Source organism: Nothobranchius furzeri, chromosome 14 (genome assembly GCF_043380555.1).
Source record: "Nothobranchius furzeri strain GRZ-AD chromosome 14, NfurGRZ-RIMD1, whole genome shotgun sequence".
Classification (NCBI taxonomy): Eukaryota; Metazoa; Chordata; class Actinopteri; order Cyprinodontiformes; family Nothobranchiidae; genus Nothobranchius; species Nothobranchius furzeri.
Genome location: NC_091754.1, coordinates 22,133,206 through 22,146,485, shown reverse-complemented (window position 1 = coordinate 22,146,485; position 13,280 = coordinate 22,133,206). Strand labels below are relative to the sequence as shown.

The 13,280-nt window shown below is 44.2% G+C and overlaps 1 protein-coding gene across 3 annotated transcripts in view; it reads left to right on the top strand.

Moving 5' to 3' along the window:
• The first annotated feature begins 1,108 nt into the window (after positions 1-1,108).
• Positions 1,109-13,280, top strand: part of LOC107389973 (FERM, ARHGEF and pleckstrin domain-containing protein 1) — an 84,617-nt gene continuing 72,445 nt past the window's right edge. For 2 of the 3 annotated variants that reach the window (XM_015966424.3, XM_015966422.3), the window contains exon 1: positions 1,110-1,330. The gene's annotated coding sequence lies outside the window, so the exon portion shown is untranslated. Of the gene's footprint in view, positions 1,331-13,280 lie in introns of all 3 variants that reach the window. The other variant, XM_015966423.3, reaches the window with a different exon arrangement.

The following is a 13,280-nucleotide window of genomic DNA, read 5'->3' as shown; positions in this document are numbered from 1 at the left end:
ACATAAATCTGCGTGGTCAAATGACAGAAGTGGTGCTTTTGTGGCAGATTTTTACCCAATCTTGATGCTTTTATTTGCAAATCAAGCAAGTTTAAACTTTTTCACTTAATTTGCTGCAAGCCAAAGCACCCTCCAGTGGACCCTGACTAAAAAGGCATTATTTTGTAATAAAATATGAATGAACTTTTTGTGCAGGAAGAATGCACCTGAGTGTTGTCTAGAAATGATGTTTTGTTGCCAGTCTTGACCTAAAAGTCAGGGTGAACAAATCAGAAAAGTTTGCTTAAGGAACAGACCACACACAGACACGACCACTCCCCCGCCCCCCTTCCATTCCTCCTCTTTCCCACTACTCCAGTCCAACACACAACGTAATGTTCCGTTGAAATATTCTTTAAAAGTAACTGTTGTGTTGTGTGATGTGATTGCATGAATAATTTGGTCATGTTAGCATGGAATGACGTCATAAGATTTCACTTTTTGATATTTTACTGTCACTTTAGTGAAAATAAGAGCAAAAAATATTAATATTATAGAAGAACTTGTGTGAAAGAATAATAATAAATATAATTTTAATAGTGTACATTTTATTATAAAACCATTTAACATTAGGAAAAGCAAAAATAAATTCATGTTTCTGCAGAGCTTAGATAAAGTCCCAATAAACTCTGAAAATGCATTACATAAATTTACTGACACAGGATTCTGGTTAGATTTGTGTTCATTATTATTCAGTAAGATACATCATTAGTTACGCAACAATAAAATCATTATGATCACATGTTAAAAGCAAAAAAATAAACAACTAAATAAACAAATAAACAATTTTGAACAAAGTATTTATTAAAATTTGACATTTTTTCTAGATTGAATTAGTTTTTATTTGATGTGTAAAAAGCTTTGTTCAAATATAAATACACTACATTTACAAGTTAAGGGAAATTTGCGATTTTCTGTAAAATACTTACTTTTCTCGTAAAAAAAAGAAGTTTTAGTTTCGTTCCATGAACGCACCACGTTCGGATGTGTGGCTGTAGTTCTAGAAGCGGCCGCTGGGTGGTGCTGTTGCACCTCTGCGTCCTTGCGCTGTAGCGAAGGTAGAGGTGCTGCACCTCCTTCATTGAAGGGGAGAGGAGCTGCTGTGTAATCCGTCTCTCCGCGGCTCAGTCGTCCGCCATGGCGACCGGAGGAAGCCTCCTGTCCGCAGCGAGCTGTGTTTAAAACCCAACCGGGGTTTATTCTTCTTCTACGGTTGAACGTGGATGTAGGAGCTCTATTCAGCTGTGGGAAACACTTGGAAGAAGCTCGCATTAGGAAAGAAGAAGAGGGGGTAAGCAGCAGTCCTCCTTCAGTCAGTGTGCTCTAAGATGGGAAGTGATTCAACTTGTTTGAGGAGATTAAGGTTAAGTCTTGGGAGTGTTTCCCCGTGTTGTTGTGGATTTCTGATGAAAGAATGACTGTCATCGGTCCTGTAGAGAGAGAGCGAGTGAGTGAGAGGGTTGGTTGCATCTTACTAATTTTCTCAGCAGACGCTGCAGTCAGGTTTCGTTGCTGTAAATATGATTTATGCCTCCCAGCTGCATTTAAATGACCTCCAGGAAGCGTGAGGTTTTATATAAACAGCTTCCATAGCGTCCAGGTGAGTCCGAGCAGAACCCTACCTGCTGATGATGATTACAGCTGCCTGCTCCATTAACCCACATTACCTCAAAAACATGTCAGGAAGCACCGCTCCAAGTGTCGGATTTTCTTTTTCATTCCTCAGCATATTTTTTTTACACCTAATTTTGCAGAAACTCCATCATGCATGCAAGTTGGCATTCCTTTTCACTTCCTAGACACACGTGACCCTATCAGGAACACAGGAGAACTTCAGCACAACCTGCCACACCCTGCGACCTGTGGCTGAATTACAGAGCAGATTGAGTTTTTGTTGTTTTCATGGAGCTTCTCTCAGGTAGCCAAGCCTGTGGCCCTTCAGCTGTCACTAAAGGCTTCCAGCTGTGCAGCAGAAGGCCCCAGCTGAGGGGCCCCTGCACACAGAGGAGCCACTGTTAATAAAACCCAGCTCCACGTTGAGCACATGTGGGGAATTTCTAGCAGAATAGTTCAAAGGCAGGGGTGAAACACTCAGGAGTCTGTAAACGTCCCTCTGGTATTGTACACTGGGCCACTCTGGGAACAGGATCTGCACAACTGGTGTGTGTGCGTGTGCGTGTGTGTGTGTGTGTGTGTGTTTGGCCCTGAGTTACCCATTCACAGTGACACACGCACTCATGACTGCTTGATTCATGATACTATGTGTGTGTAAGGGGGAGGGAGGGGTGGAGGGCATGTGTTGGCTGAAATAATCACTGTCTACTCTTACACTGTTTCACTAGCGCTTTGTTTAAAGAGTGTCCGGTTTCGAGCCACGCATGTGCAGGTCATGCAGGACGGGAATTTACGGACTCGATCTGGCACAGTTGGCAGTAATCAAGTCGATGTGGGACACTGTGTGGATAAGGGGTCCAACTTTTCAGCTTTTCAATCAAGGCTCCAACAACAAGGTCATAAAATACCAGGTTTTAATTAAAAATGTTAATTAAAAATACCCTTTTTCTCATTCATGACCCCACTGACAGTAGTGGGTCTTGGTTTAATCAACCCAATGGTGAGTTTGTCTGTTTGCAGCTGGAAAACACAGATATTTGCTCTCACTGCTCTGTGATGACAGTAAACAGGCGGGTGCAAATGATACAATGTGCTCTGAAAACCAGCTGGTGCTATTTTTGGTTGGATTTCATCTCATTTGAGTGTGAATGTTTTGAATTTTGCATATAAAAAAGACATTTCCTGATAACTGTCAACTAAGAATCAAATATTTTAAATCGAAACCGTAACCGGATAAGGGCGGCTTGCCAACTCCGGGTTGGGAGAGAGGTCCTGCCTTAAGTGGAGGAGTTCAAGTATCACAGAGTCTTGTTCACGAGTGATGGATTGGGGGAGCGTCTGTCGTGATGCAGATGCTGAACCGGTTTGTTGTGGTGAAGAAGGAGCTAAGCCGGAAAGCAAGGCTCCTGATTTACCAGTCGGTCTACCGCCCAGTCCTCACCTGTGGTTATGAGCTTTGAGTAATGACCGAAAGAACAAGATTGCGGATACAAGCGGCCGAAATTAGTTTTCCCCGCGGGGTGGCTGGGCTCAGCCTTAGGGATAGGGTGAGGAGCTCAGACATTCGGGAGAGTCTCTGAGTAGAGCCGCTGCTCCTCCATATCAAGAGTTGAGGTGGTTGGGGCATCTTGTTAGGATGCCTCCTGGACACCTTCTCAGGGAGGTGTTTCAGGCACGTGCTGGTGGCAGGAGGGCCCCAGGTCGACCCAGGACACGTTGGAGAAAGTACATCTCGAAACTCGCCTCAGGGTCCTACCAGAGGAGCTAATGTAGGTGGCGGGGGAGAGGACGCTCTGGAACTTCCTAGTTGGGATGCTGCCCCCGCGACCCAGACCCAGATAGACGGAAGAAGACGAGAGACAGGACAAGACCATTACTTAAAGGAGACACATTATGATGTTAAAATTGTTCAGTGGTTCATAAAAACATTTTTACAAAGTCCTTTGAACAAAATCCCTCTCACATGGAGTGATTTCAGCAGGTTTATTCTTGACATTTTCAGTACCTTCCAGAATGTTTCAGGGCCCTGTCACTTTAAGAAAAAAACCTGGAGCTGGCCATCCCCAAGTATCCCGATTGGCTGCTATAAGCTGAGATGCTCTGATATCCGAGAGGGGCCCAAAGTGGAGCCACTGCTCCTCCAGCATCAACATATTATGCTAATTTCCCTGTTGGTGTCACCATTAACAGGGACTTTTTTTAAACGGCTTATTTTAGGCACTTAATTCCTGAAACCAAATATTAATAAAACGAATGGGCAGTTTTTGTTTTACGTTTGAGTTGATTCTAGAGGTAGTAGACCCGCATGTCAGCACAAATGGATGCATAAGGTGAGTTTTGCATAATATACCCCCTTTAAAATGAAATACATAATTTTTTAGTCAGTTTATAAGAAAAAAAGCTGGACTAGAACAATGGAAAATTATATTTCAGTTACTGACAATAAGGAACAGAAGGGTTGGGTAACTTCTTGATGTTTCTGTTTTTTCCATATTGCTCAGCCCTAATTATAAAATATCTATAGTATCTTTTTTATTCACCGCTCTCGGCTCGTGTGCTGTGTTTGACTGGAAACTTTATATGTCTGTTTTAAACATCAGTCCAGCCAAAATGACAGTTTAGTGTATCCGCTGCCCTTGGCCAATTTTCTACAAATACTCTACATAATTACATTATCCACTGGTTCGAAACGCCTGCTTCAGCGTTCGGCTCAAACTTGGCAGCAGTCAGTCACCTCTGCAGCGGCTGAACGACTGCTTTAAAGTCTCCGGATGACATGGATGTGCTGGAATGTGTGATGGACTGCTAATCGTGGGCCTTGAAGGGATCTTGTTGTGCATATACAGATGGAGTGTGTGTGTGTGGCCAGCTTGGATGTCACCCTATAAGAACCCATCTAGTGAAAACACGCACGTTAGGAAAATCCAGATTTTCTCAGTGTCCTTTTCAAATGATGGAAACATTTAAATTTAAGTTGAAAAGCAAAGTTATAAGACAACAAATTCACCAACTGACATTTTTTGGCTACAGAAATGTTTAACTAAGGCCCTGTCCACACGTAGCCGGGGATCTGCCAAAACGTAGATATTTTTCTACGTTTTGGCCTGTCATCCACACGAAAACGGAGTTTTTTCACACGAAAACGGATCTTTTTAAAAACTCCGGCCAAAGTGAAGATCTGCGTTTTCTCCGTTTTGGGTGTCTGCGTGTGGACAGACAAAACCGGAGTTTTAAGGTCCGCAACGTCACTTTACACGACAAAAAAATGCTGACATCACGTGCGCGACCTGTTTTTACACTAGCCGACAGCATGGATGCCCTCAGAGCTGCGCTCGCTTTATCAATTGTCCAAGCGCTTTTTGCTTGTTTGTTTTTGCAAGCGGAATTACTGCTCCTTGCGGAAGACCACAGACGAAGGACGAGGTTAAGAACGGGGGAAGTACTGCCGCCTACAGGTCTGGCATGTCCTTAACAATGTATTTATCCGGGTACTTGTGGACGGAGTTTGTTTTTAAAACGCGGTGGTGTGGATGCAAGTTTTTGGAGGGGCGGATATTCGTTTTCAAAAAACCCGGCTACGTGTGGACTAGACCTAAGCCTTGCCTTGAAGGAAGTTGAGTGTTTGTTTTTTTTGCTTCTACTTTAGAGGACTTCCCCACATGAAACATGACTGGTCCGCAACAGGGAACAACACAATAGTTAGCTGAGTATAAAGATAAGACTCTGAAACTCATCATTTCCCCAAAATACATCAGGTGTTTTTATGGTCATAAAAACTGGCTCCCAGTGTCACCTCCGCACCTAGTCTACTTATAAGAGAAGAAAAATACGTGAATGGGTTCATCCCATATTACAAACAGGAAAATAAATGGTGAATGTGAGACCACACCAACAATCAACTCACGACAGTTTCCCATGCCGCTGCCTTTTTGTGACGATCTCTATATTCTTTTGTAGAAACGTTGTAAAGCTCTGGGAAATCCGACTTGAAATGTATTCACTTTTCCTCAGTTTTTCCTTCATGTTTGCCCAAAAATGTATTGAGAAGCGTGCTGTCTGCTCATTGGTCAATCAACCTCCACTGATTGGTGTTTGTCCAAGCGACACCGAAGAAAAGTCGAAATTTTCTCAACTTTCTGGTATTGCGCCGCTGGCTCGCCTGTGCACCACACATGCACGAGCACAAAATTTCACATGTAATTTTTTCGTGTGTCGCTCAGCAGGAGGGAGGACCATGATCACCACTTTGTCGTGCACGTCTCATTGAAAATGAAAGGAGGAGAGGAGATGTCGCCTCTTGTGTGTCGAGCCCATTATCTGTGTGTTTTTCGTGCTCGGCCGGCAGTCCTTTTGGAACTGCTCTCCAGCTGTCCGCTTCATGTTCAGTCGACCTAACACACCCACTATGGACTGACTGGCCAGCTAAAGTTCACGCCTACTTACTAGTGGAGACTTCTAATTGGCGGGTGGGATCAGCCAGCGGCAGCTTCCCACTTGCGCGATTGATTATCAGTTTGGATGCAGTGGGGTGAACATCTTCTCTGACTGCAGGTCAGACCTGCTGCTCCAGCCGAGGGAGGGCAGACTGCTGTGCAACACCACTGCTCAGTGAGAGAATGGGAAGCTGTGTGCTTCATATCAGAGTATCCAAAGCCACACTGCTCATGGCTGCTTTTGTTTACTAACTTAAGGAAGACACCAAAGACTTCTCCATGCATCTTTTGCCCCGCTTCACATGCTCAAAGACATCCACCCTCCAGAGAAGACTTTGTGAACCACAGACATTGTGATGTGAACCAAGCCCCCACAATGCGGGTCTGAAATTGAGGCCAATGCGGAAATGAAATAAATTGCAGTTCCACCCTCATCCGCTGGGGGCTGGTGTCAGAAGCGAGCAAATCCTCATTGACTCCCATGTTAAAATTACCAATTTCACAGCAGAAATAAACATGTTTACAGCCTGGTTCCATAACATGGTTTTGGTTTAAATGATCTAGTTTACACTCATGACAACTCTGAGGGGGGTGAATTTTTTTCTCACTCTTCTGTTTAAGTGTATTAAAAGCCTAAAATTCTGTATAATTAATGAGCATCAGACCCACGTGACCACAGAGCTAACTCCGTGGAAAGGCCTCAGTAGAGCCTCGGTCTGGCCTGGAAACTGTTCCAGGATTTTTAGTCTCTGAAATTAGACCAGTAGTTGTGGTATTTGTGTATTCTTTTTTGGATATTATTTGTGCAATTGTTGGACAAAATGACTTGCTGTGATATTAAATGCACAAATAGAGCATCCAAGGAGTCTCCACTTAAATCTTTTGAAGGAAAATTATATTTATGTATTTTAGGTCACCACCGAGCTGAGCTTAGATTTTAACATGTACTGTTTAACCATGAAACTTGAATGTAATAGGGTAAAACCCAGTGCATTTAACATAATGCTGCACTTTAGAAAATGGGTTGAAATATAACACGTTGGTGGAGCTGGGTTCCAACTATCCATATGGTCCCCTCCCTGCAGCTCTGACCGCAGCGGCGCTTGTCGGCTGCCGGCTTGTGGAACTCTCGGATGGAAACAGATGTCTTCCACCTAGTTCTCCCCAGCGGCAGCTCTGCGCATCTCTGATCGCAGCGGCACTTGTCTGCTGTGCGGCTGCCGGCTTGTGAAGCTCTCGGGAGACCTCTGTCTTCCACCCGGTTTTACCCAGCAGTCAGCCCGGCGTATCTGACTCAGAAGCTCTGGTGTTGTGCACAGTTAACTCTGGTTGTAGCTAGGTTGCTACCTCTGTTAGCTTAGCTCCCACCTCCGCGTTAGCTTTGGGTTAGCTTCAGGTTAGCTTGTAGCTAGTTCGACGGGTGTCGTCATTTGATCCCAGCCTTACAGCCCCACCCTCAGCTCCCCCTCTCTTCCCTTTTGTGGAATTGTCTGGGCTTGACGGAACCTGTGACACGGTCAAAATGGTGGTGGTGGCCACCTCCCATTTTCCCTCAAAAACATGTTATTGGAGTCTTATGGAAACCCATTTTCCATATATTTATATGTCGATGGTGTGAATGAAACCTGGTTGTTCAGGGGCAAACCGATCAAAGCAAGACCGGGCCAGGCCGGGCCAAGTAACCGGAGGGTCTCGTCTTTTACAGTCATTGGGTCCCGACAGTTAATGGCGATTGGACAAATAATTTGGCGATTGGCTGAGCCCTTTTGTTTAAGGGCAAACATTTTAATGCCAATGATTAGTCTTGAGCAGGGCCGTACAGAGACCTTTGGCGGGGCGGGTGCTGAAAGTAAAAAAAAAAGGGGGCACTTATAGAGCAATCCAACAAGTTAGAAAATTCAGATAATGAGACCCTTGGGTTCAAACAACATAATAAAAATATATCAATTAGTGTCATAAGTGTTAATGTTAGTTCATAAATAATAGTTTTAGTTTTTAAAGCTGACTTATATCTAGAGCTGTTACAACCACATTTTTACCCCTGATCCGAGTCCAAGTTGTTTGATTTTTGATTATCTTCCAATACTGAGTCCTGTTCTGATACCAGGTGGTGATGCAATGCATAATAAAAGAAGAAATAAGTCGTCCTTCTGTCTGTATTTGTCATTTTGTTATTTTAGCCTGAAAAGGTCACTCATTCAGGAAGTACATTTAACAGTATTCAAGATAATTTATTGCTATTGCACATGTGTACAACCAAAGATATTTTGTGCCTACTAAAGAAAGCTCTAGTAAGAGGTAGTAAAACAAATGCACCACAGAAAATTATCCAGTGTGATCTACAGCTATGTTAGCTGAGATCTTTTTCCTGTCAGTAGAAAATTCTTGATCCCATTCCATGTTCTCACTGAACTTAACACTAAACATGAGAGCTCTGCTACCAACCTAACAACAACACCCTTTACACAAAGGCACCACCATCCCATACGTGGCAGGAGTCTCAGAGATCTTCTCCAAACACAACATCCCAGTAAACTTTAAACCCAACAGCACCCTCAGACAGAAACTGGTCAATCCTAAAGACAAAACACCCAAACAGAAGCTCAGTGGCATTGTTTATGCAGTCCAGTGTAGTGAGGACTGTCCAGGTGTTTACATTAGAGAAACTAAACAACAATTACACAAGAACATAACACAACACAGGAGAGCCACCTCTTCAGGTCAAAACTCTGCAGTCCACCTTCACCTGAAGGACAAGGGACACAACTTTGAAGATAACAAAGTCCACATTCTGGACAGGGAAATTGATGGGGAGAGGAGTAAAAGAAGCTATGAAGCATGTTTGCTTAGTCAAACATGGAAAACCCACTTTAAATAGGGGCGGGGCTTAGATTTCACCTTTCCAGCACCTATAATGCAGCTTTGGATCTCATTCCTAAGCAGTTTCAGTCTAGGTCACACCTTCCTGCATCTAGTCAACACAACAACTCCCTTTCAATAGATGCTAACGACTCATCAGGATATGGAGAGGCGGGGTACTCAGAGTAGTTTCTATTCGTTAAATAACAACAGACAGCTACAGCTTATAAGCTTGGCTCTCCGATATTCCAGTTCGAACTGACAAAGCTCCTCAGAGGAGAAGTGAAACGTTTTAAAGAAACCAAAGAAGTCCACTTGCCTTCATCTGAACTCTTTGGAGTAATAGCCAATAATAAAAAAAAATACATAATAAAGTCATAAAAGGTATATAATTACCGTAAATCCTCTAATACAGGCCGGTATTCAATTAAAGGCCGGGTCTCCAATATTGGCCGGTGTCGGAGTCAGCGGAGGCAAATAATGGCCGGTCTCTTATTGTGGCCGGATGGAATGTGGTAACAAGCAAGTATGAGCGTCCCAGCGGCAGGGTTATAGTCCCCAAATCAACCAGCAGGAGGCAGCAGGGGTTCACGCAGACCTTTATTAGGCTTTTTCTTCAATGCTTTGTAACGCTACAGACACGATCCTCTATCACGCTCCTACCACACAGAGTCACGGTGTCAGTTAACCATGCTAATTCAACCCACTCCACAGAACACACATCACCTTCCCTGTGGCTTACATAACACTCACACAACAAGCAAATCAGCACATAGGAACTAGCAGAACGATAGGAAACACATATAACACAATACCCAGAATGCACCTGGCTTACAACCCCAGCCAGGTCATTACACTATCAAGTTCAAAGAGAACGTGCTGATTATGCTGCAGAACACTCTGGAGAGCAGCAGTAGGGGGTGTATGAACTACAGTAATCCCTCGTTTATCGCGGTAGATGCGTTCCAGACCTGGCCGTGATAGGTGAAAATCTGCGAAGTAGGGACTCCCAGCATGCCCCTCGCGGGGATTCCCTCCACGTCGCACCTACGTCACAAACCACGGCTATAAACGGAAGTCGCCTTTCCAGCTCAGTCATCATTTCTTCAGATTCATGATCAGAGTTTCCAACCTACCAATCAATCCAACGAACTATCAGCTCATAGTAAGTTATCTTACTTACTTCTGGAAAGCCCGGCATTTCCGTGTCACTTCGTTGACGCTCGAACGCTCGGGGGTTTCCTAGAGCAGCCGGCGTTTCACCGACGCTATCACTTCCGCGTCTGTGAATCCACGCTCCCTATTGAATTATCGTATGATCACATTCTCTGTGATCAGCAACGCGCTGTGCCGGACCGTAGGTACTGACACGCGATCGTTCATGTCGGTTCATTTCCTTTAATGTTTTCTGTCTTTTATTTGCGCCTGAAGTGTATCGCTGCTGTGGAGCGGGGCGCATCAACTTGTCCTCCGACGCACAGATCACTGATGCGGCCGGCAAGCAGGGAGCGCTCCGCTGTTTTCGCGGTCGGTAGATCTGCCTCCTGAGCACGGCCACAGTAACAATCAGGTGTCACCACCTCAAAAACTAATTTAACACGCGATCGTTCATGTCATTTCATTTCCTTTAATGTTTTCTGTCTTTTATTCGCGCCTGATGCGTTTCGCTGCATGCTGTGGAGCGGGGCGCTGCGGGCATCACCTTGTCCTCCGACGCACTGATCACTGATACGGCCGCCAAACAGCGAGCGCTCCGCTGTTTTTGCGGTCGGTAGATCTTTTAGAACTGCAGTTCAAAGGTAACTCATGAGGTGAATATATATGAACCCAGGCAGCAGTTTTTCTTTAGGATTGAGAGGAGATGCAGGAAGATAATAAACAGACAGGACAGAAAAATAGTCAAATAAAAACAAGTTAGTTTTTGTAGCTGCTGTTGCAACAAACAGACACCACTGAAGGTCATCAGAAGTGAGGAACAGAAAATGAAATAATTATTTTAATGTTTAGAGCAGCAGGAACTCCGAGAGGCTGCAGGCGCATCAGTGAGTTTGCGGCTGCTGCGCAGGGGGAGGGGGGAGAGGGCTGAAGCAGGGGGAGGGGGGAGAGGGCTGAAACAGAAACTACCGTTGTTAAAAGAAATGTGTTTAACTTTGAAAATGTGGGCGCACTTTTAATTGTCAAAAACTCCAGCGAACCATTAGTTCATTTTGCTCAAATAGAAATAGAGGCCTGCGTCTAATACTGGCCCTCCTTCCAATAAAGGCCTGGAGCTTGATGAGCTTGAGTCAAATACAGGCCCGGGCCTGTATTAGAGGATTTACGGTATGCTCACATTCACTTTTACCATCTCTTTGTGGGAGGTGGAAAATTTATCACGGTTAACCCTCTTATGACCATAAATATAACAGGTTTATTTTTTGTTTTTTGTTTTATGGCTTTAAAAGTGCAAAATGTTTGTAACTCTGCTCCTTTTTCCAGAACAACCTCAGCTTTCAGTGTCTGGTTTGTATTTAGTGTTTATGTTTATTGAAGTCCGTAAAACTGCAGCTTAAATGAAAAAAAAAAACAGTTTTGAATTTTCTTTACATTTATTACTAAACAGGAACTTCTAAATGGCTTGAGCAAACTATTTCAAAAGAACTACGGTATTTAAACTCAGAACTGCAAACACTCAGAAAACAGTGTGACCCCTGGCCTCGTGATTACTAGTTTAATGACTGTTCGTGACCACAGGTCTATGCTCTGATCCAGAGAACGGGATAATAAAAACTAGGTATCATAAAATAACACTCATAGGCTACATCACAACTGTAGCTACAGTTCTACCAGCATTATAAAGATCAATAAGCCAAATAAATGGTTAAATCTAAACATTTCATTACAAAAAGTCAACTAATAAAATTCTGCACTGATAATATATTTTCAGCTTAATAAATACTTAGTTTAACTTTAAATAATGCTGGAATGAAGCTGAATCTTCCATTTAGTAAACAGTTGAGTATTCAATAAACCAGTGTGACTGTAATCTGTCCCTCCTCATGTCACCATCTACACAAACAGCCTTCTGGGACACCTGACCAATCAGGTGGATTTTATTTGTGACTTTTCCATAACTTTATAAAAGTTGCTGATGGAGATGATCAGACTATCTCCTCCCTTTGGTTCTCTGCTCTCCCGTCGCGGTTTGCTCCATTTCTTTCTGTGACGCTGCAAAGCTGGTTTCCCTCTAATAGCGATTTTTGAAGTAACGTGAATTACATCATTGAAAAACTCGTTTTATGTACTTTTAGAAATTGTTTGAATTATTTTTATCCGATTAGTAATTCAGAAGTTATGACCCGGAGAATCTAGAGTGAGAAACATCTGTGATTCTTTGTTGTGCGTTTCTTCAACACTTCAGGAGAAGTCTCCCTCATGTCCCATTTTCTGTCCTAGTCATGCAGCTACCTCACTGCTCCACACACACTAACCACGGACTCAAAGGCACGTAAACAAAAGCTCTGATATTAAAATCCATCTAGCTGACCTGAAGCAGGCAGAAAAAAACTTACAGGTAGATGAACGCAGACTCCTGCCCGCAGGCAAAACACTGGTCTGTCGTCTCCATGGCTGCAAGGTAGAGCGACAGCAGAGAAAACCAATCACACGTTAGTATGATGCGGCAGAGCCAATCAGTGAGCTTGGAGGTGGGTCTAAGGGAAAATAGGCTTCAGTTTGAGGCGGCTGCCTCCGCATGGTCCTAGTGCCTGATATGTATCACAGTATAACAGTTTTGTACGGTAAAATCTGACGAACGACCGGAAAAAGGGCACTTTGGGCACTTCGGAAAAAAGGGGCAGGTGCTCAATTTTGATCTTTTTCTGCAGCGGTTGTAGCGCTTTTCAGTGCACCACAGCTGTTACAGTGCCCCTATAGTGGCACAACGCTGCTTCTGCAGTAAAATAACATCCATATAGCTGCGGGCAGAGTGAAATCAGGCTGGGGCGGCACAAAAATAGATGGAGGCAACTGCCACGCAAATCTGAACGCAGGAAAAACCTTGCATGTATGCAGCTTATAGGTGGGCCATCAGATAGCCAATGAAATTCGACAAGTTTCATGTGGAAACCTCATGGCCTTTTTCTGCAAACCGACTTAAGAACAATTGCGGGGGCTGCCTGGTAGGGTCTGGATCCCTGGGCTCTGTCGGGTCCCCAGCAGGGTTGGTTGCCCTTGGGTCCCAGGCCGCTGTGTTCTGCGCTCGGCCAGCTCTGGGGTGGGCGGCTGCATGCTATCTCCCGGGGCTCTGGTGGCTGCTGGTTGTGGCTCCTGGTGTAATCCTTTGCGCCTCTCGGG